Here is a 19,789-nt window from a genome sequence, read left to right as displayed (position 1 = left end):
TTTTGGTTGCTCCACATCCTTGCCACCTCTTGATATTGTCAGTCTTTCTAATTTTCACCGTTCTGTTGGGTGTAGTAGCATCTCATTGTCATTTTAATTTGCATTTCCTTATGACTAATGCTATTATTGATCACATTTTCATGTGATTATTGGCCATTTATATATTTTCTTCTGTAAAGTGTTTAAATATTTTGCTCAATTTTATTTAGTTTTTTATTATTATTGATTTGTAGGACATTTATATATTAAGGATACAAGTCCTCTGCTAGACATATGTATTGTTAATATTTTCTCCCAATCTGCTTTGACTTTTCATTTTCTTATCAGCGTCTCTTGATACATTTTTAACTTTGATAATATCCAATTTATCAACTTTTTCTTTTATAGTTCATGCTTTTTGTGTCTTCTCTAATAAATCTTTGCCTACCCTAAAGTTGTAAATGTATTTTCCCTATATTTTCTTTATAGTTGTAAGCTTTTATGATCTATCTTGAATTAATCTTTGTGTGTGATATGAGGTAGGGGTTGAGGGTTTTTTCCCTATACATTTGTCCAGTTGTTTCAGTGCTATGTGTTGAAGAGACTTTTCCTATTCACACTGAATAGCCTTGCTGCCTTTGTCAAAAAAAAAAAAAAACTCAATTGACTCTATAGGTGTGGGTCTGTTTCTGGACTCTGGTTCTACGGATCCATTTAATCTATCCTTTGCCAGCTCTCAGTGTCTTGATTACTAAACCTTCATAGTTAGTTTTAAAATCAGGTATAATAAATCTTCCCACTTGTTTTCCTTTTACAAGATTGTTTGGACTATTGTAGTTCCTTTGCTTTTCCGTAAATATTTTCGAATGCATTTGTCAGTTTCTAGTAGAAAGCCTGCTGGGATTTTGATTGGGATCTGAGTTTTTCTGTAAGTCACTTTGGAAAGGGTCTCAGGAGGCCACCTGGCCCCCCACTCCTGGCTTCTGTGTCCTACCCGGCTGTTCAGCCCAAGCTCCAGATGTGGCGTTCTGAAAGTCCCGCCCCTGAGCGGTCACCCTCAGCTGCTCGCTTTGCCAGCCTCATTTCCTGAATGATTAGCATTCCGCATAAGACCTTGCCTTTTATTGGAAACCCAGCCCAGAGGGTGAAGGCTGGGGTGTCCAAGGGCCCAGAACCCCAAACCTGGCTTGGTGCCTGGACTTGGAGCCCAGAGCCTGAAGCTTAGAGCCCACGCTGGCTCTGGGAGTAAAGAAACAAGAGTCATTGCCGAGTCCATGGGGGCAGCTCCGGATGAAACTGAAACCCAGTATGTCATTAAGATACTTAAAGTTAAAATGTTATTATGTCTGGGATTTGCTTCAAAATATTTGAAGGGGAGCGAAGAATGGTAACGTAGATGAAACAAAACTGGTCATGAGTCGATAACTGTTGAAACTGGGTGATCAGTACAGTGTGTTCATCATACTTCGCAATTTTGAATGTTTGCCACTTTTTATGGTAAAAATTTAAAAAATACACCCTCTCCAGTGAGGCAGCCCCTCCCCCATGGTTTTCCCCACACCAGGGCCTGGACCCTGCTGCTCTCTGGCTAATGACAGCCCCTCTGCCATCTGCAGCGTCCCCAGTGGCTGCCCCACTCCTGTACGGCCTGAGCATCGTGGCGCAGACGCTGGCCCGGTGGGAGCGTGACCTGGCTGTGCAGTTGGCCGTATCTGGGCCTCTCCTGATGTGGTGCTGGCAGGTGGGTTTCCACGTCCCCTCAAATGAGTTTTAAGATGATTGAACTACAACAGCTGCCACCCACAACCCAAAGCAGGGCCCCAGGCCAGCCCGAAGCGGTGACAGCCAGGGAGGCTGGGCAGCGTGAGCAGGGAGCCATGTCGGGGGCGGTGTTAGCGACGTGGGCAGGGACGGGCATGGGGAGCAGATCGCGCAGGGCTTTCCAGGCCGGGGCCTGACTCTGAGGTGGGGCCCCTGGAGAAGGGCATGGAGCCAAGAAGGGACATTTTCTGGTCTTTGTTTTGAAAGGACTCCTCTGGCTGCTGAGTGAACTGTCTGGAGGAGCCCGATGGAAGCAGACAGACAGGTTAGGAAGCCACTGCAGTAATCCAGGTAGAGATGCTGTGCGCTCGCCCCAGGATGGAGGCCGTGAAGGTGGTCAAAAGTGGTCTGGTTCGGGATATATTTTGAAAGTATTGCCGGCAAGTTTCCTTGTGGATTGCATGTGGGTGGAGAGAAAGAGGGAGGCGTCAGGAATGAGTCCAAGGGTTTCAGCCTGAGCAACTGGTACAGTGAAGTTGCCATGTATCACACGGGGAGACGGGGGAAGAGCGGGTTCGGGGCGGCCAAGTCAGGACCGTGGTTGAGGATGTTAGTTTTGCGGTGCCTGATACGCAATCACGTAGAGCTGATGGTCGGATACGTGAGCCCGGAGTGCAGGGAGAGGTCAGGACTGGGCTGCCTTCTGGGCATCATGCATACGGTGGGATTTAAAGCTCTAAGGCCAGAAGGTCACTTGAAGAATGAGTGTCCCTAGAGAAGGTATCTGAGTCCTGAACCTGGACCATGCAAATGTTTTAGGATGAGAAGACGGGGAATCAGCAAAGGAGACCTAGGAGGAGTGGCCGGAGAGAAGAACCAAGAGCATCTTGGAAGCCAAGTGAAGAGAGTCAGATGCTGGCAAGAGCGTCTGAGAGGATGGAGAACTGGCTTTGGACTGGGCAACATGGCGGTCCCTTTGTCAAGGCCACCTTGACAAAGCTGCTTTGGGGACATGGCGGAGTGAAAGCCCAGTAAGAGTGGGTCCAAGAGAGAACGTTGGACTCCTCGCCCACTCCCTCAGTGCTTAGTCCAACTTTTAACTATGTCCTCAAGCCTCCTGCTTCCTCGCCCCTCCACTCACTCCAGGAATCCATCCTGTCTCCCTCGCGTCAGATCCCCACAGCTTCCATCTATCAAACCCGCACGATCTCTTGCCCTTACCTGCTCCTCCCTGTATCCCTCCTGCGAGGGCGGTGCCTGCACCTGTGACCCGGACCCTATTCCATCTCGCCTTCTCGAGGCCTCATTCCACGAACATCCCTCCTTTCCTGGTGTCCCCATCCACCCTCTCTGCTCACTGGCGCGTCCCAGCACTAAACATTACGCTCCAGTCTGTACTATCTTAAAAATGTTTCCCTTGAGCCTATTTCTCTTTCCATCAAAGTTCTCAACTTCCTTTCTCTGTCAGTTTTCTTAAAATAGTCTACATAAGATACCCTGTGGGCTCACCTCCTGGTCAGGGGTACGTGTGGGGTGCAGCAGGGGGTGCAGATGCTGCCCCTGAGTTCATTCTCACACAGGGGCACCTTTTAAGCCTTGAGATGCATAGACAAGGTGCCAAAGGGTGATGCCCACCTCAGTGGGGTCTGCTCCCCCAATTGTGGATCCTGGCACCCTGCTGTGTCTTTCGCCCACTGCAATCTGACTGTGATTTCCACTGCCACATGAAGACATCTAGAAAGCTGCCTCCTTGTTTCCCTTGTACCCCCTCAAGGAATGGCCAGAGATGGGGGGTGGGCCACTGCAGCAAAGAGAGAAGGCTGGACAAGATGAGGGGGGTGGCAGTGTTTACCTAGGATGCCCCGACAGAGACCAGAAGCCCACCACAGTTACAGCCAAAGCCTGGAGTCTGGCTAGAGTAAGTTGAAAAAAGGCCCGGGTCAAGGTTAGAGGTTCAGAAATAAGGCTGTCAGAGGGACAAAGGAGGTGGAGGCCTTTTATGTGGTACATGGATGAGGCTGAACGTCCAGGTTTAACTGAAGCACGTGCAGGACTGACAGTTTGTACCAAAGAAAGAAGCTGAGTGTCAGCCTTGGGCCACATTCAGGGATTCAGAGCCAAGCCCTGAACCTGAGCCCCAGTGTCCCCGTCCCCAAATGCGCCACAGAGGAATCAGCTAGAGTTGCAAGTCCAGCGCCCTAGCCCCCAGCCCTCACTGCCCACAGCCACCAATTCGGGGCCTCCTTCCCCTGCTCGGGCTTCTCCCCTTCCTTGGACATTATCCCTGCACCCCCGGCTCCTCGGTCGGAGAGGGGAGCTGAATATTCAGTATCTGGGGAGACAATAAAAATCCCAGGAAGAACCTGGCTAAGGCAATTACCTCTGCATAAATGCATATATTATTCATCCGTGGCTTTGAATATATAAATAATACTGATACAATTTGCATGCGTTAAAAGGAGATGTAATTACCCACTGATGCCTGTGAGCGCCTGGTACCCACCAGCCACATCCGGAGCCGGCTGCCCCGCCCCCAGAACCCACCTTTGCCCTTTCTGGAAGGCAGAATATATCACACATGGGTTTTCTGCACTAGTAAGGAAGCCAATCTTTGATGTCCTTGGGCTTTGGTCAGAGTGTGCTTTTTTAATGATCCCGTGGTCTGCTGTGGCTACCCAACTCTATTCTTAAAACTCTGGGCAATTTTAATATTATTATTATAGTTGTTACTTTTTAAAATCACATTTTTTTGGTGCACAAATAATGCACGTTCCTTGTGTAAAGTTTGGAAAATTCAGAAAAGAAAGACTCAGCCTATCTGCTGCTCAGACATCAGCATAGCCCATATTTGTCTTATTTTCTGCCCGTCTTATTTTTCTATGCACAGATAATCTTTATTTTTACAAACTTAGGATCATATTATATATAATGTTTTGTAACCTGCTTTTATCTTTTGCAATATGTCATGAGCAGATGAAGAAATACAAAAGGCTAATAAATATGAAAAAATGCTCAACCTCAGTAGTAATTAAGGAAAATACAAATGACAATAACAGCGAGATATAAATGTTCACCTATCGCATTGTTAAAGAAAGGTGTAAAATGACAATACCCACCGCTGGTGTACGCACGTTGAAACCGGCTTTCCCAGACAATTGTTGCTGGGAGGAGGGTAAATTGGAATACTTTTTGGCAGGTTAATTTAGCAATATGCTTAAAAATATGCGTGCCTCTCGGCCTCTGAAAATCTAGTTTTTAGAATTTAAATAATCACACAGATGCGAGAAGATATAACCATGTGAACTGTAGTGTTTTAGCATAACAAAAAATTAGAAACAACTTTAATAGTCCAGTGTTGGGAATTAGTGTAATAAGTTGTGGTCTGTCTATATGGCAAAATCCCACACAACCAGCCAATTACAGTGAGAGAAAACACACACACACACACACACACACACACACACACACACACACACACACACACAGAGAGAGAGAGAGAGAGATGGACAAATACCCTATACAATCAAGGGTAAAGATTTGTTCCCAAAATATTATGTTGGGACTTCTGGCTAAATGTGGGAGGTTGAAAACAAATGTTTTTATTTCTACTTCCTCCTGAAACCCCACTAAAATAAAAGGCATGAAAATGACATAAACCGCGAGGACAAAGTAAATGTAAGAGAAGATGAGAGATGTCGGTACGCTTTTGGGAAATGGAGTGAGGATGAGGAGTTAGAAAAGGTGGAAAAGATGAACATCATGAGTCAGCAGAGAGGATGCCAACAAAGAGCTCCCCAAAGCACAGCACAGCACCCCCAGAAAGATGCGGTGACTAGGGCTATCAGCCTTCAAGGAAGACAGAGCTGAGGTGCAGGGCTGAAGCAGGAGGGTCTGTTCAGGCACTCATTCAACAAATGCTGGGGGTTTGGTATACTAGATTTCCGCTTTCATGGAGCCTGCATTCTAGTTGGGGAGATAGATAGACCATGAATCAGCGAAACAGGATATTAGACAGTGAAAAGAGCTCAGGAAAAAAAAAAAATGAGGGAGAGAAAATGATGGGAATATTACATGGGGAGGGGTGCAATTTTAGAGAGAGTGACCAGGAGACCTCCCTAAGAAGGTTACGTGTGAGTAAAGACTTGTAGGAAGAAAGGGAGTGAGTCATTCAGAAAGCTGAGGAAAGAATGCTTCCATCAGAGGGAATAGCAAGTGCAAAGGCCCTGAGGCTGCACTGTGTCGGGTGGATTTGGTTGAGAGTCTGTAGAAGGAGCGGTTAGATCTCCCACCCCCTTCCTGGCCTATTTTTCCAACCCACACAGCAAGTATCCCTCCCCTACCCAGCAGGAGACTAGATGTTTGTTGTATGGACAAACCAGAAAAGCTCAGACCCAGGGACCCTGGCCAAGAGGAGGGTGAGAGAGAGGCCCTATGCTGAAAATGGAACGAAACCAAAGCCTGCATGCTAAATGGTGAGCCTCAATCCCTACCCAGCCCCTCGTGCCACTTGCCTCCAAAGTCTCCAGCAGCCAGGAGTCTATCCCCAGGAGGAGACACGGAGGAGTTTTGAGCTTGTTTTTGTTTTGCTTCATTTGTTTTGTTTTTGAGAAATGTAAGGTCCTAGAGAAAAGACTTATGGATACGAACATTTGGGAATCCCCAGTGAAATGGCCACAGCCCCAGCTGCTCACCGCCTGGTGAAGCCCACCAGTCAGCAGACCCCACTCACGCACACAGGGCTTCTAAATTGCTTTTTCAATCCCTACTCTTAAATATGAAAGAAAATGAAAAAGCTCACCACACATCGCCTTCTGGTATTTAATATGGTGTGGACAGTCCTCAAGGTGCAATACAGAGGCTCAAACCAACAGAAGCAAAGGGACCAGAGACAATGGAGGGAGCAGAAGAGAACCTGAAAAGCAATAATTAAACGCCTCAGAGGGATGAGAGAAGATACTGCAACCAGGAACTGCATGCTACAGAGAGAAAGAAGGAAAAGACAGACTTCTGCCATACGTGCTAAAAGAAATTTAAAAATTAAATAGACGAATTCAGACATAAAATGGAAGAAATCTCCCAGGTAGGTGCTCATTTCCTCAAAGGAGCAGAAATGAAAAAAAGGGGGAAAAGATTAAAAACTTAGAGGATCAATTGAGGAGATTTAACATCTCACTAACAGGGGTTCCAAAAAAGGAAAACAGAGCACACAGCAGGGAGGAAATTACCAAGAAAACAATAGAGGAGCTCACAAACTGAAAGGTCCACTAAAGATGGGGAGCAGTGAATGAAAAAGCCCTACCGTCAGACCCATCCTTGTGAAATTTTAGAGCATTAAACCCCCCAAAATCAATCCAGAAACCAACCACACACAAAGAATGGCATCAAAGTTCTCAACAGTAACAGTGAAACCAGAAGACAACAGAGGAAATGTCATCATAGTTCTGAGGGGAAATGATTTTTAATCCAGAAGTCTATATGCAGCCCAAATAGTAATCAGTTGAGAGAGGAATAAAACGTGTTCAGAAAAGTCAAGTCTTCCCATACACAATTTTCAGGATATTACCGAAGGATGGACTTTATGAAATAGCGGAAGTGAAGAAGGAAGGAGGAAGCCTCAGGGTCTAGGACACAAGAGAGGCTTGAGAGCAGCTGTTCCAACAGAGAATGGGCAGTACACCTGAAGTATTTGGCCATGTGAAAAAGAATATTCAAAAGGTCTTCTTTTGAATAGTGATAGAGACATAAAAGTCAGTGAATTTTAACAATCCAAAGTGAACTTTAACAACCATCTGCTGGATGGTTCTTCTAGTCTTAGCTGGACTCACTGAATTGTCTCTGGTCAGCTGTGGGTTGGGTAGGCAGCTCTGCGGATCAGGGCTATAGGCTGATCTTGGATGGCCTCAGCTGGGGTGACTGGGTTTTGCCTCATGTGGTCTCTCAGCCTCTAGCAGACAGGCCCCTGTTTGTTCATACGACAGCTGGACAGGGTTCTGAGAGAGAGTGCGAGCTGCTAGGCCTCTTGAGCAACTGGAACACCATTGCTTCTGCTGCATTCTGTTGACCAAAGCAAGTCAAAAGGCCCAGCCCAGACTCAAGGGGTGGAAAACAGACTTGTCCTCTCGATAGGAGTTTCTGCAAAGTCACATTGCAATGAGCATAGGCGCTGGAAAGTGGAAAAAACTGAGGCCATAATCAATCTCCCTCACTCCCTCATCCCTGAAAAAACCCTGCTTTGAATCGCGAGTCAACACAACACTAATCTACCCTCTGCCTCTGATTGTTGCTGCAATCTACTGATGCTGAGTCACTCCTCATTTCTCATTGATCTTAGCTCCAGGCTTACCGTGACTCTCTTCAGCATTACTTATGTCTTATTCTTGGTGATTTCCATATGCCCAAAGATAATCCTTCTAACGTCTGGGCTCTCAGTGTCCAAGTTCTTTTCCTCCTATGATCCCCTCCACCCTACCCCAGCCACTCTACCCTACGGTCATACTCCAGACTTTTCATTACCAGTAGCCCATCTGTAATTTCCATTTCATGAACCTCACTCTCTGAACATCAGTTCTGACTCTGCAGCACATTCCTTCTAGTGCCTCATCTCCAACTATCCATTGACCCCAGAGAGACTACCAATCATTGCTAAACCCAATGCCTGTCCTGCTTCCAATCAGCTCGATGTAACTGGAGAAAAACACACCACGATGACCACTGCTCTTACTTTACAATTATGAGTTGCAATGGTCCTTGATGTGGCCCAGCAATTGTACTATATTTCCCCCAGTCCATTCCTTTTCCCACCTCCTAGAACCTTTCAAACCTTCTCCAATTTCCACATCCCTCTAACACCTCATCTGCCATCCTCTCTCTCTCAGAACACACCATCACATCTATCCACCCCCCAGAATACGTACCCATCTACCCTCTGGCTTCCTTGCCATCACTCTAAATCAACTCTCCAATCCTCCACTTGAGCCTTAGATTCTACCCTTCTTGCTACTGAAGGGAATTGCCCAGTAATTCTCCCCCCTCTCTCCTACATCACCAAATTTCCCTCCCAGTCGATCATTCCCATCATCCCATGAACATGCTGACATTTCTCCCATCTTACAAAAAACTACTATTGATTCCATCCCCCACCCCAGCTACTGCCCTATTTCTCAACTCCCTTTTGCAGCAAAATGCCCAAAAGTGTTGTCTATACCCACTTTCTCTGCTTTTCCCCTTCCAGTCTCTCCTAAACCCCCATTCCTTGGAAACCACTCACATACAAGCCATCAGTGACCTCCATGCTGCTAATTCTGGGGGTCAGTTCTTGGTCCTCACTTTCCCTGGCCTCTCAGCAGTGTTCAGCACAGTTGTTCATCCCCTTGGAAACATGTTCTTCACTTGGCTCCAGGACAGCACACTCTCCTGGTTTTCCTCCCACTTCACAGCTGCTCACTGCTTTACTAAGACGTCTGCCTAACTGCTTTGTGCTTCCAGGCTTGTTCCCCCATCCTTTCTACTTTCACATCCAGAATGATCTTCTCAAAGCCCAAATCACACTCCTGTCGATCTCAGTGAGTGCAAACCTTCTTCAACCAGTGCATGGTACAAATATTATCACCTTAGTTTTGTACCATCACAGGAAAAAGGTTAGGAAGAACTGAGCTGGAAATTTTCTTGAAGTATTTTTTTCAGGATGAGCCTAGGGGTATAGACTTGCCAGGTCTTTTCCTATCTGTGAAAGCACGTCAGCTTCTTTCATGCTGGAAAACACAGGTGTAAAATCCTTTGCCACAAAATCTTTTCTTCATAACTGTGTAGGCTTTGCTTCATTGTTCTGTCTTTAGCATTTTGGACCAGTCTGAGCAAGGCTAATTTTGGTTCCTCAGAGACAACTTTTTTATCTGCCTATATCCCTATGGGGTTTTATTCTTACAATAAAAAACATGGAACATGTCTACGTGTATTATCTCTAAAAACTAATTTGTGCGTTTTCATCTGTGAGTTTACCAATTTCTTCATTTTTGAAAAGTTTTCTTCCATTATATCTTTAATATTACTTCTGGTTCATTTTCTTCTCACTTATTCAAGAATATCAATTAATTCAGCAATACCTATTAAGTAATTATTGATTATTGTTTAATGAGGTCTCTCTTCTCTGTCATTTCTATCAATCATTTTTAAAAACTGTTTTCCTTTCCCTGGCTTTCAGAAAAGCTTCTCAGGTTTTCCTCTACAACACAGATTCCATTTTCTTCAGTGTTGTTTTTTTTTTTAATCACTATTTCTAATGTTGATATTAACTATGTGATTTTATTTTTATTTCCTTTTACAATTTCTAGATCTGATGCTACTCTACTTTTATTTCTGCTAACCTCATTGTTAGATTCCTTCGCAACTCCATCCTTGGTCTTATCTTCTGTTTTTGTAATGTTCATGTTTTTCCTCACTTTTTTTTTTTTTTGAGAGAGCAAAACAAATACTTTGTAAAATTTACTTTTGCTTCGTATGGTAAAGTTTCTCTTAAAATGGGTGCTTCCCGGACAGACTCCACATGTCACAGTGCAGAGCCCTTTCATAACCCAGTGCAGCCCCCACTTTCCTTGGTTACTCGTGTTTACTGTTGACTTTACCGTGAACAGACAAGCTGGAGGCAGCTCCTTGCTTCCTGGCAGATCTCACACAGGAAGGCTGGTGCCTGTGAACGGGGATCATTCTGATGGATTCTTCTTTCTTAATTTCATTATCTAGTGTGGATGTTGTGACTTGAGAAGGACTCTCCTGGTGGAGCTGCCAGGTCATGAGGAGTACAGTGTATTCCTGGGTACTCTGAACCTCTGTAGTTCCCTCCTTGCAGGAAATAATTAATGAACAACTACAATCCCCAGAATGCACCTCTTCTCTCCTCTCCCTCTGTTCTGTTTCCTCAAGAGCCTCTCAACCCCACATCGGTAGCACCCAGCAGCACTTCACTGCTGGGAAATGTACTTCAGGGAGGTCTTAATTTTGGAGATGGGAGAATGATACAGGGGAAGGGGAGGATTCCTTGTATTGGCTACTGGAAATCTTGCCCATGGGCTGGCAGATGTTTGAACAGGAGCCCTGGTCCCAAGCACTGTTGAAAGTTGCCTTTCTATTCTGTGTCAGATTTGGGATGGTAGGTGACTATAAGGCCTATCCAGAAAGTCCTCTGGCTTATTTTACAAACCGATAGAGTTTCTATTATGTTTTAGGTACTCTTAAATCCATCTCATCATTTTATCCAGAACAATATGTTAGGTAATTACTACTATTATCCTATTTTACAGACAGGAACAGTGAAACTCAGAGAGGTTATAAAAATGTTTCCAAGGTCACCCACCTAGTGAGTGACATCTGGGATTCAAGGGTAGGTACATAAAACAAAACGCCCATTCCTTCTCTAAGTTTCTCTTTCCCTCTCTTTGAATATAAGTGAAATCCACATAACATAAAACCAACCACTTAAAAGTACACAGTTCAGTGGCATTTAGTACATTCACAGTGCTGTACAACCACCAACTTTATCTAGTTCCCAAACATGTCATCACCCCAGAATAAAACCCCACGTCCATTAAGCAGTCCCTCCGATTTCCCCCTGCCCATGCTCTTAATCACCCCCTCTCAGCCATGCTGGCAACTCCATCTTTGCTGGTGGCCCTGCTGCCATCAGGGTGAAGGCAGGAGGAACCCTGTCTCCACTGCCTGCCTCAGGCCCTTCTCTGATGCTCCCCAGCAGCCTTGCCCAGGCCGGTCACCTCACCAGAGGGGGGAAGAAGCCCTGCCCCTGGCTCAGTCCTGCTTCCTGCATGAGCCCTGTAGCTTGGAGCCCTTCCCTGCTGCCCTGTCCTGCTAGTTGCCTGCCTCAGTTTCCTACCCAGACCAACACTGCCCTTTCATGCAAGGAGTCTTGCCTAAGCAGATTCCAGGCTCTCTGCCCTTACTGCCACCTCCAGATTAAAATGAGGAGTTGGAGGCTCCCTCAGGCCACACAGCTTGGAGCACAGAGGCCACTTTTTCCAGTCCTGGTCCCGCAGCCCAGCATCTAACCTCCCTTCTTGACCTGTGGTCCTGTGGTCCTGCACAGCCCCCCTCGGGGGTTCCACTGTGCGAGGGGATGGCTCTCAGCCCTGTGATATCCTGTTACCCAGAGCTCCTCAGCATCAGTGGCTGCGGGTGGGCCCTGAGCCTTCTGCTGGGGCTCAGCACAAGTCCATCTACTTGACCATACACATGGGGCAGCAATCCATGTGTCCCTTTAGAACCCTTTGCCTCCACAGAGAGAGGCTCCTGGAGCCAAATCATCTTCAGTCTGACCTTGCTGCAGCCAGAGAGAAACGCTGTGTGACAACCCCCAGATGGGTCTCCTGCTCATGTCTGGATTTAGTCCACTTTAATGGCCACACAGCAGCCTGAAATCAACGATGAGGAGACCAGAGGACCTCTCCCACTTGCAGGCTTGATGACAGCATGGCTGACGGGGGTCTCTTTGCCCTTCCCTTCCCGGCTGAGGCAGCCAGGTCCAGAACCCAGCTTGTGTAGGGTCTGTGTCAACAAGGTCGCAGGTTGGGAGAGGAATGCCTGCCAGGATTTCTTTTTTTTTAATTTATTTATTTTATCTATTTATTTGGTTGCACCAGGTCTTAGTTGTGGCTCGAGGGCTCCTTAGTTGTGGCACATGGGCTCCTTAGTTGTAGCATGTGAACTCTTAGTTGCGGCATGCATGTGGGATCTAGTTCCCTGACCAGGGATTGAACCCGGGCCCCCTGCATTGGAAGCGTGGAGTCTTAACCACTGTGCCACCAGGGAAGTCCCATCTGCCCAGGATTTCTGATGCTTGGCGCTTAGTGTCAGTTATCAGCATTACTGTGAATGCCCCATGCAGTAGGCAAGGCCCAGTCAGTGGCTAAGGGTGGGGCTTGGGCTCAGCCAGGTGTCTTCAGCTGTGTCACCTCGTGTGCCTTTCCTGATGCCTCTCGGTTCCCTCTGTGGAATGTCCGTGCTTTTCAGAGTTGTGAAGGCAAAACTGAGACGATGTGTGTGAGACATCTGGCAGAGTGCCTGGCTCATAATCAACTCAGTAAGTGCCAACTGCATCTATTTAGGGTGAGCTGGCCTTGGAGGCATTATTTATCATTATTATTGATTGTAGAACTCTATACACGCTGTCTGTGGGACTTCAGGGTATGAAAGTCCGCATACACACATCTGCAGGTTTATGTACCCATAGTGCACACTCACATCTACATCCGCTTGCCCTCTCTCCCTCCCTAGGTCACCAGCCTATCACTGAGCATCTCCTTAGGGCTAGAGGTGTACTAGGGGAGATGCTGCCTGGGTCTAACGAGGTCAGTATGTCTCTGTGTACCTGTGTCTCAGGGTGTGTGAGAATGGGTATATGGCTGGGAGTGCCTGTCTGCAGTGATGTCTCCATGTGTCTTTGTTTCTGTGCATGAGTGTGTCCATGTGTCTTTGAGTCTGCTTGGGCTGCCATAACAAAATTCCATGGGCTGAATGGATTAAACAGCAGACATTTATTTTCTCACAATTCTAGAGGCTAGAAGTCCGTGATTGAGGTGCTAGCAAATTTGGTTTCTGGTGAGAACACTCTTCCTGGCTTGTAGACGGCCACCTTCTCACTGTGTCCTCACGTGGCCTTTCCTCTGTGCATGCAGAGAGAGAGAGAGAGATCTGGTGTCTTCCTTTTCTTATAAGGGCACCAGTCCTATAAGATCAGGACCCCATCCTTATGACCTCATTTGACCTTAATTACCTCCCTAAAGGTGTTATGTCCAAATGTAGCTACATTGGGGGTTCAGACTTTAACATATGAATTTGAGGGGGGACACAATTCAGTCCATAGCAATGTGGGACTGGTTGTGTGTGTGTGTGTGTGTGTGTGTGTTTGCCTATGTGAATGTATATGCGTCTGTCCTGGGTTAATGCCCATGTGTCTGTCTGCACATGTGTTTGTGTCTCTTCATGCAGCCGTGGGGGGCGGTGGGGATGGTGAGGAGCCACACCTGCCAATCACCCCCTCCCACCTGAGGCCAGGGCGCCAACGGAATCAAGCGTGGGCTCCTCTCTGCCGATCAAGATCTATAAATAAAGTTGTCTCCCTGGCATGTTCCACACCACACGCAGCTCTTTAATAAAATTGGCTGAGATTTGTGGATAAGCCTGAAGCAAAGTCAATGCTTGGTGTCAATCCCACGCTAAGAGGGGCCTTCAGGGGTCAAGCTGCTTCCTGTATATGATTCCATATCAAAGATATGTCAGCCGGGTGCTAACTAGCTCCCTGAATGCAGGGAAAGACCAAGCCCTGACCAGGTTCACGCTGGGGTCCTCGGGCTGGGTTGCCAGTTGGTAAATGGGGAGCGGGTGAGGGGACACAGCCAGAGCTGGCTTCTGCATGGAACTCAGCTACTCCTCATGGGCTTTGGGACTAAGTCCATCTTCCCTGTCTGAGCTGTAGGAAGCGGGGCAGGTGGCAGCTTCTCCCCAGCTACTCCTCAACACCTCCATCTTCCCCGTCTGGAAGGGGCATGTTTTGAGGGTGCTGTCAGTGTCTTCCCAGATCGTTGCTACTCCCCAGAGGCTGCAAGGAGCCTCTGCCCTAAGCCCCACGCACAGTCTTCTGAGGTCGTGTCGGGGTCACCTGGCTGCCCCAAGCTCCCAGGTTGATGGCCGGAGGAACTGGGTGTGCAGAGTCCCGGGGGGTTCTGTCCACTCCAGGCCACTCGGGGAGGAAGGACATCTAACAGGCATGCTGGCCACACTCGGTGAGGCGGAAAGAGGGGAAATCAAAAGAAGTTTGGTTTAATTAAGTATCAGAGAAGATTTATGCAACTTCCTCTCCTTGTCATAAATATTAATGAGGGCAGCCAGCAGCGGGCTCCTGAAGCATCCGCAACCCACCAGCCGGCTGGGGAGGGTGGAGGGGGATGGGGCTGGAGGTGAAGAGGTCAGCAGCTGCCCCTCAGCGCACGCGCGCGCGCGCGCGCGCACACACACACACACACACACACATGTGCACGCAGTGGGTCTAGCAGCTCTTCCCTGGGGCAGATGGTGGGGTGAGTCCCTTTGTAAGTGTTTGGCCACTTGGCCAGTAGGTGCAGGAAAGGGAGACAGCCCCTTCTCACTCCCTGGTCAGGCTGGAGTTTGGGGCAGGGCTCCCCGCAGCAGCCTTGCCCTTGCCCCTCTTGGGACCAGGTCAGCTCTGGCCTGAGGGGAGGCGTGAGTGTGACAGCGAGTGACGGGTGGGAGTGTTTGAGGGACCAAGAGGCAGCACGCCAGGGTCGCGGGTCTGGGAGTGGAGTGGGGGTTAAGTGTGTGAGCCTGAAAGGGAGAGAGTAAGAAGGGGAAATGAGGATTCCCATGAGGGAGCTGCATTAGGATGGAAAATGGGGCACAGGACACAGTGAGGCAGGAAGGGAGGGGACCAAGCCAGCTGTGACAGTGAGCAAAGTCCCACAGAGGGCAACTGCTAGTCAGGGCTCTGCAGAGAAACAGAACCGACAGAGGCTGATTTTAAGGAATTGGCTCCCAGGATTCTGGAGGCTGACAAGGGCTGCTGTCAGGACTGGACGCTCCGGGAGCCCGTGTGCTGGGAGTGGTAAAGGAAGCTGAGGGGCTGGGGGCCCCGGCAGGTCTGCTCAGCTTGGCCCTGTCCCTGTGTGGGGTCAGGGTGGCATGGAGATCGAGAAAGAGGCCAAGGGGAACAAGAACTAGGCTCCCCTTTACTCGCTGGACAGATTTTTGATAGAGCACCCACTTCGTACCAGACACGAGTTCTGAGCCCCTTTGTGGCTGTGCTCTGTGCGCTCTGCAACACGGCCTTGGGAACCCACAACACCTCGCCAACAGAACTGCTATTGTTCTCCCTGCTACAGGTAAAGGGGGGAGGCCCAGAAGCGTTTCCAAATGTGCCCAAGAAGTGAGTAAGGGCTGGAACCAGAATCCAGGCCTGCCGGCTCTAGCAATGGAAGCAGCTGTTCCCTGGGGATCTGTGTGTCTCGTATGTGTCTCTCTAGCTTCTGTTGGTGGGAACTGGGAAGATGGGGCTTCTAGACTCCCTCCCCTGACTGCAGGGAGCTGGGGTTGGAAGGTGGAATTCAAGACACAGCCACCAAGCCATCCTTCCATCCCCATCCCCACCTCCAGGCCAGACCTATTATCTCCACTTCTGTCACCCCCCAAGGTCAGTCACGTCCAGACTAAAGCCTCCCCCATGGATGCCAAAGTCCCCGGAGATCGACACAATCGCTCATAAACTTCTGAGGGCTCCCCAGATGCTAAGTACATGAAATGCATCCTCTCACATAACTCCCAGAATAAGTCTTATCGATGAATCATCCCCATTCATCGATAAGAAAGTCAAGGCTTAGAGAGAGATGTTATATGACTTGCCCAGGGTCACACAGACATAAACGATGGATCAGATTAGCACTTTGGAGTCCGTGTGCCAAATCCCTTCAGTTAAGTCCTGGATTGAGGAATGGTGCCAGCTCAGCATCAGTGCCATCTGGGAACTTGGTAGAAATGCAAATGCTCATGTCCTTCTCCAGACCTCCTGCATCAGAACTCTGGGGGTGATTTGGGGACCCACTCAAGTTTGAGAACAATTGACCCAGGTTAAGCTAAGCCCTCTTCTGGGCAAGGCTATCCAGGCTCACCCTACAACACGCAGGGCCCCGGAGCTGGGGGAGGGCTGTCGTCTCGGGCTCCTGAGCCGACAGGGAGGGTAGGGAAAGAGCAGAGCTGCACCGTCCACCAGATGGTGTCTTCTCCTAAGGTTTATTTACCCACATGCCCGCCCCCCTACAAGTCCCACCCAACTTTCTGCTCTATCCACATCCCTGTCTCTTTTTCTAGAAGGAAATGTCCTTGTCTCCCATCTTTCCTCCTTATCAACAGTCAGAGACAAAGGTAGCCTCGTTTCTGAGTCCTCTAGACCCATGCTTCACCCTGGGCTTGGGCCACCCACTCACAGCTCCCTCCGATTCCCCTGATCAGTGGGCCTCACATGCAGGCCCCATTCTGGTGAGTAGCCTCCTGCAGGTCAGCCCCAGAGCCAGCGGGGATCCGGGACTCGTTACACAGCAGCTCTGAACTGCAGACCATTCCCCCTTCCTGCCCCCGAGCCTCCTCCCGGCATCAAGCATGAGCCAGCCTCTAGCAATACAGCGGGAAAGCAGCCTGAGGCACCCCTCGGCACCTCTGTGTATCAGTTAGCTATGCTATGTGACAAATCACCCCAAATCTTAGTCACTTAAAATACCACCATTTACCGTTGCATCGTCATCTACAGGTGGCCCAGGCTTGGCTGATCTAGGCTGGCTTCCTTCCCACATCTCCAATCAGAAGTGTGCAGGTTGACTGGGGGGCTGAGGCAGCCTTGGACATGTCTGCTGCAGCTGCTGTCAACTGCTGTCAGTGGTGATGGGGAACTGGTACGGCACAGGTTCCCCCGCATTCTACTGGCTAAAGCAAGTCACAGTCCAGCCTGGATTCAATGAGCAGGCAAGTAGAGCCACCTCCTAATGCAAGGAGCTGCCAGGCCACATGCCAAAGGGTGTGGATACACTGAGAGGTGAAGGATAGAACTGGAGGCACTTTTGCAATCTCACTAAATCTCACCCTCTAAACTTCCAAACTTTCCAGACCCTGCTTTGGCCCTGCTTTACCCATCAGGTGTCATTCCAACAGAAAGTGACCAGGCCCCCAACATTTGGCCACATCACTATATTAGAAGCTCCCATGGTCCCGTCCCCCTCTCCCTTCCACCCTCACCCCCATTATCATTCCCCATTACTGCTCCCCCTCAGTGGACTCAGAGCTGCCATGACAACCATGGGGGAGGGGGAGGGGATTGATAAATACATGTCAAGGTCCAGTGCTGGGCGCAGCTAGGACACAGAGGTCAATATCTCCTTCCTGTAGCCCCTACCTACAGTGTTTGGGCAACCCTCCAAGGGATCACAACTTCTGTGCCAGATTCACTTGGTATTTGGAGCAGGGGTGGGCAAGAGACCCATGCCAAGCCACCTGCTGAATGTGCCCTGGTGCTGTCAGCCAGGGGTGGAGGGGACAGCCACTGCCCTGCCCCACCTGAGACACTGTGCGGTGTGCACCTGACCCCAGGCCTTCCTCGTGTGCCAGGGGTTGAAAAGCTTTTGCAAAGCAAAGGAAACTATAAACAAAACAAAAAGAAAAACTACGGAATGGGAGAAAATAGTTGCAAATGATGCAACTGACAAGGGATTAATTTCCAAAATAAACAAACAGCTCGATATCAAAAAACTCAAACAACCCAATCAAAATTAGACATTTCTCCAAAGAAGACATACAGATACCCAATAGGCATATGAAAAAATGCTCGACATTGCTAAATATTAGAGAAATGCAAATCAAATGTCACCTCACAGTGGTCAGAATGGCCATCAAAAGTCTACAAATAATAAATGCTGCAGAGGGTGTGGAGAAAAGGGAACCCTCCTACACAGTTCGTGGGAATGTAAATTGGTGCAGCCACTATGGAGAACACTATGGAGAGTCCATAACAAAATAAATTAGAATTACCATGTGATCCAGCAATCCCACTCCTGGGCAGATACCTGGAAAAGGTGAAAAGTCTAATTCAAAAAGATACATGCACCTCAATGTTCATAGCAGCATTATTTACAATTGCCAAGATATGGAAGCAACCTAAGTGTCCATCAACAAATGAATGCATAAAGAATATGTGGTACATATATACAATGGAATACTACTCAGGCATAAAAAAGAATGAAATATTGCCATTTGCAGCAACATAGATTGACCTAGACATGATCATATTGAGTGAAGTAAGTCAGACAGCAAATGACCAATATTATATGATATCACTTATAGTGGAATCTAAAAAATAATACAAATGAATTTACTTACAAAACAGAAAGAGACTCACAGACATAAAAAACAAACTTATGGTTACCAAAGGGGAAGGGGTGGGGGAGGGATAAATTAGGAGTATGGGATTAACAAATACACTGGTATATATAAAAAAGATAAACAACAAGGATTTACTGTATATCACAGGAAACTACTGATATATTCAATATTTTGTCTAACATAATGGAAAAGAATCTGAAAAAAAGACATATATAACTAAATTAGTTTGCTGTACACCTGAAACTAACACAATATTGTAAATCAACTACACTTGAAGAAAGAAGAAAAAAGAAGTAGCTTGGTTTAGCTGTGTTTCTCCTTTTGGGAATATTTTTGGGGTGGGGGAAGGGAGAGAAGCCACAGATAAACATGAACATTTTTCCTCATGTACCTATTACATACTTAAAGATTTTCAGGGAAAAAAAGTTTTAATTTAATTGGTAAGTCATGAAGTAATTTCTAAAACACTGCTTTTATATTAAACATATGTATGTGTGTGTTTAAACAGAGAGACAGATGAAATAGAATGCAAAACGTGAGCGACTTTTTAGAAACAAATAGTCAATATTCCCTTGCTTGCAATAGGCCACTGGAGGCTGTGCTCCCAGACCTTTTGGAAATATTCTCTATTCTTTTGTGCTTGAGGGCCACTTGGGTAGAAATGTTTGATCCATACACCTAGTGTTTCATTAGAGCCAAGCAAGGTCAAGTTCCCGTTCACCTCTCTGAACCTCACTGTTCTCACCTATTGAATGAAGTACTTCAATTTCAACTCAAGCCATAAGATTATAAGGTGACTTTATGATGGGGCTGTGTTCCATTCATCTCTGTATCCTTTGTGCCTATTACGGTGCCTGGACGATAGTAGATGCTCTATCAATAACTGTTGAATAAAACTATGTTAAAGGGCTTCCCTGGTGGCTCAGTGGTTAAGAATCCGCCTGCCAATGCAGGGGACACGGGTTCCAGCCCTGGTCCAGGAAGATCCCACGTGCTGTGGAGCAACTAAGCCACAACTTAGTTTGGCTTAGTGCATCACAACTACTGAGTCTAAACTCTAGAGCCCGCAAGCCACAACTACTGAAGCCTGCGCACCTAGAGCCTGTGC

Source organism: Tursiops truncatus, chromosome 6, assembly GCF_011762595.2.
Source record: "Tursiops truncatus isolate mTurTru1 chromosome 6, mTurTru1.mat.Y, whole genome shotgun sequence".
Lineage (NCBI taxonomy): Eukaryota > Metazoa > Chordata > Mammalia > Artiodactyla > Delphinidae > Tursiops > Tursiops truncatus.
Note: the sequence above shows the minus strand (reverse complement) of the source record.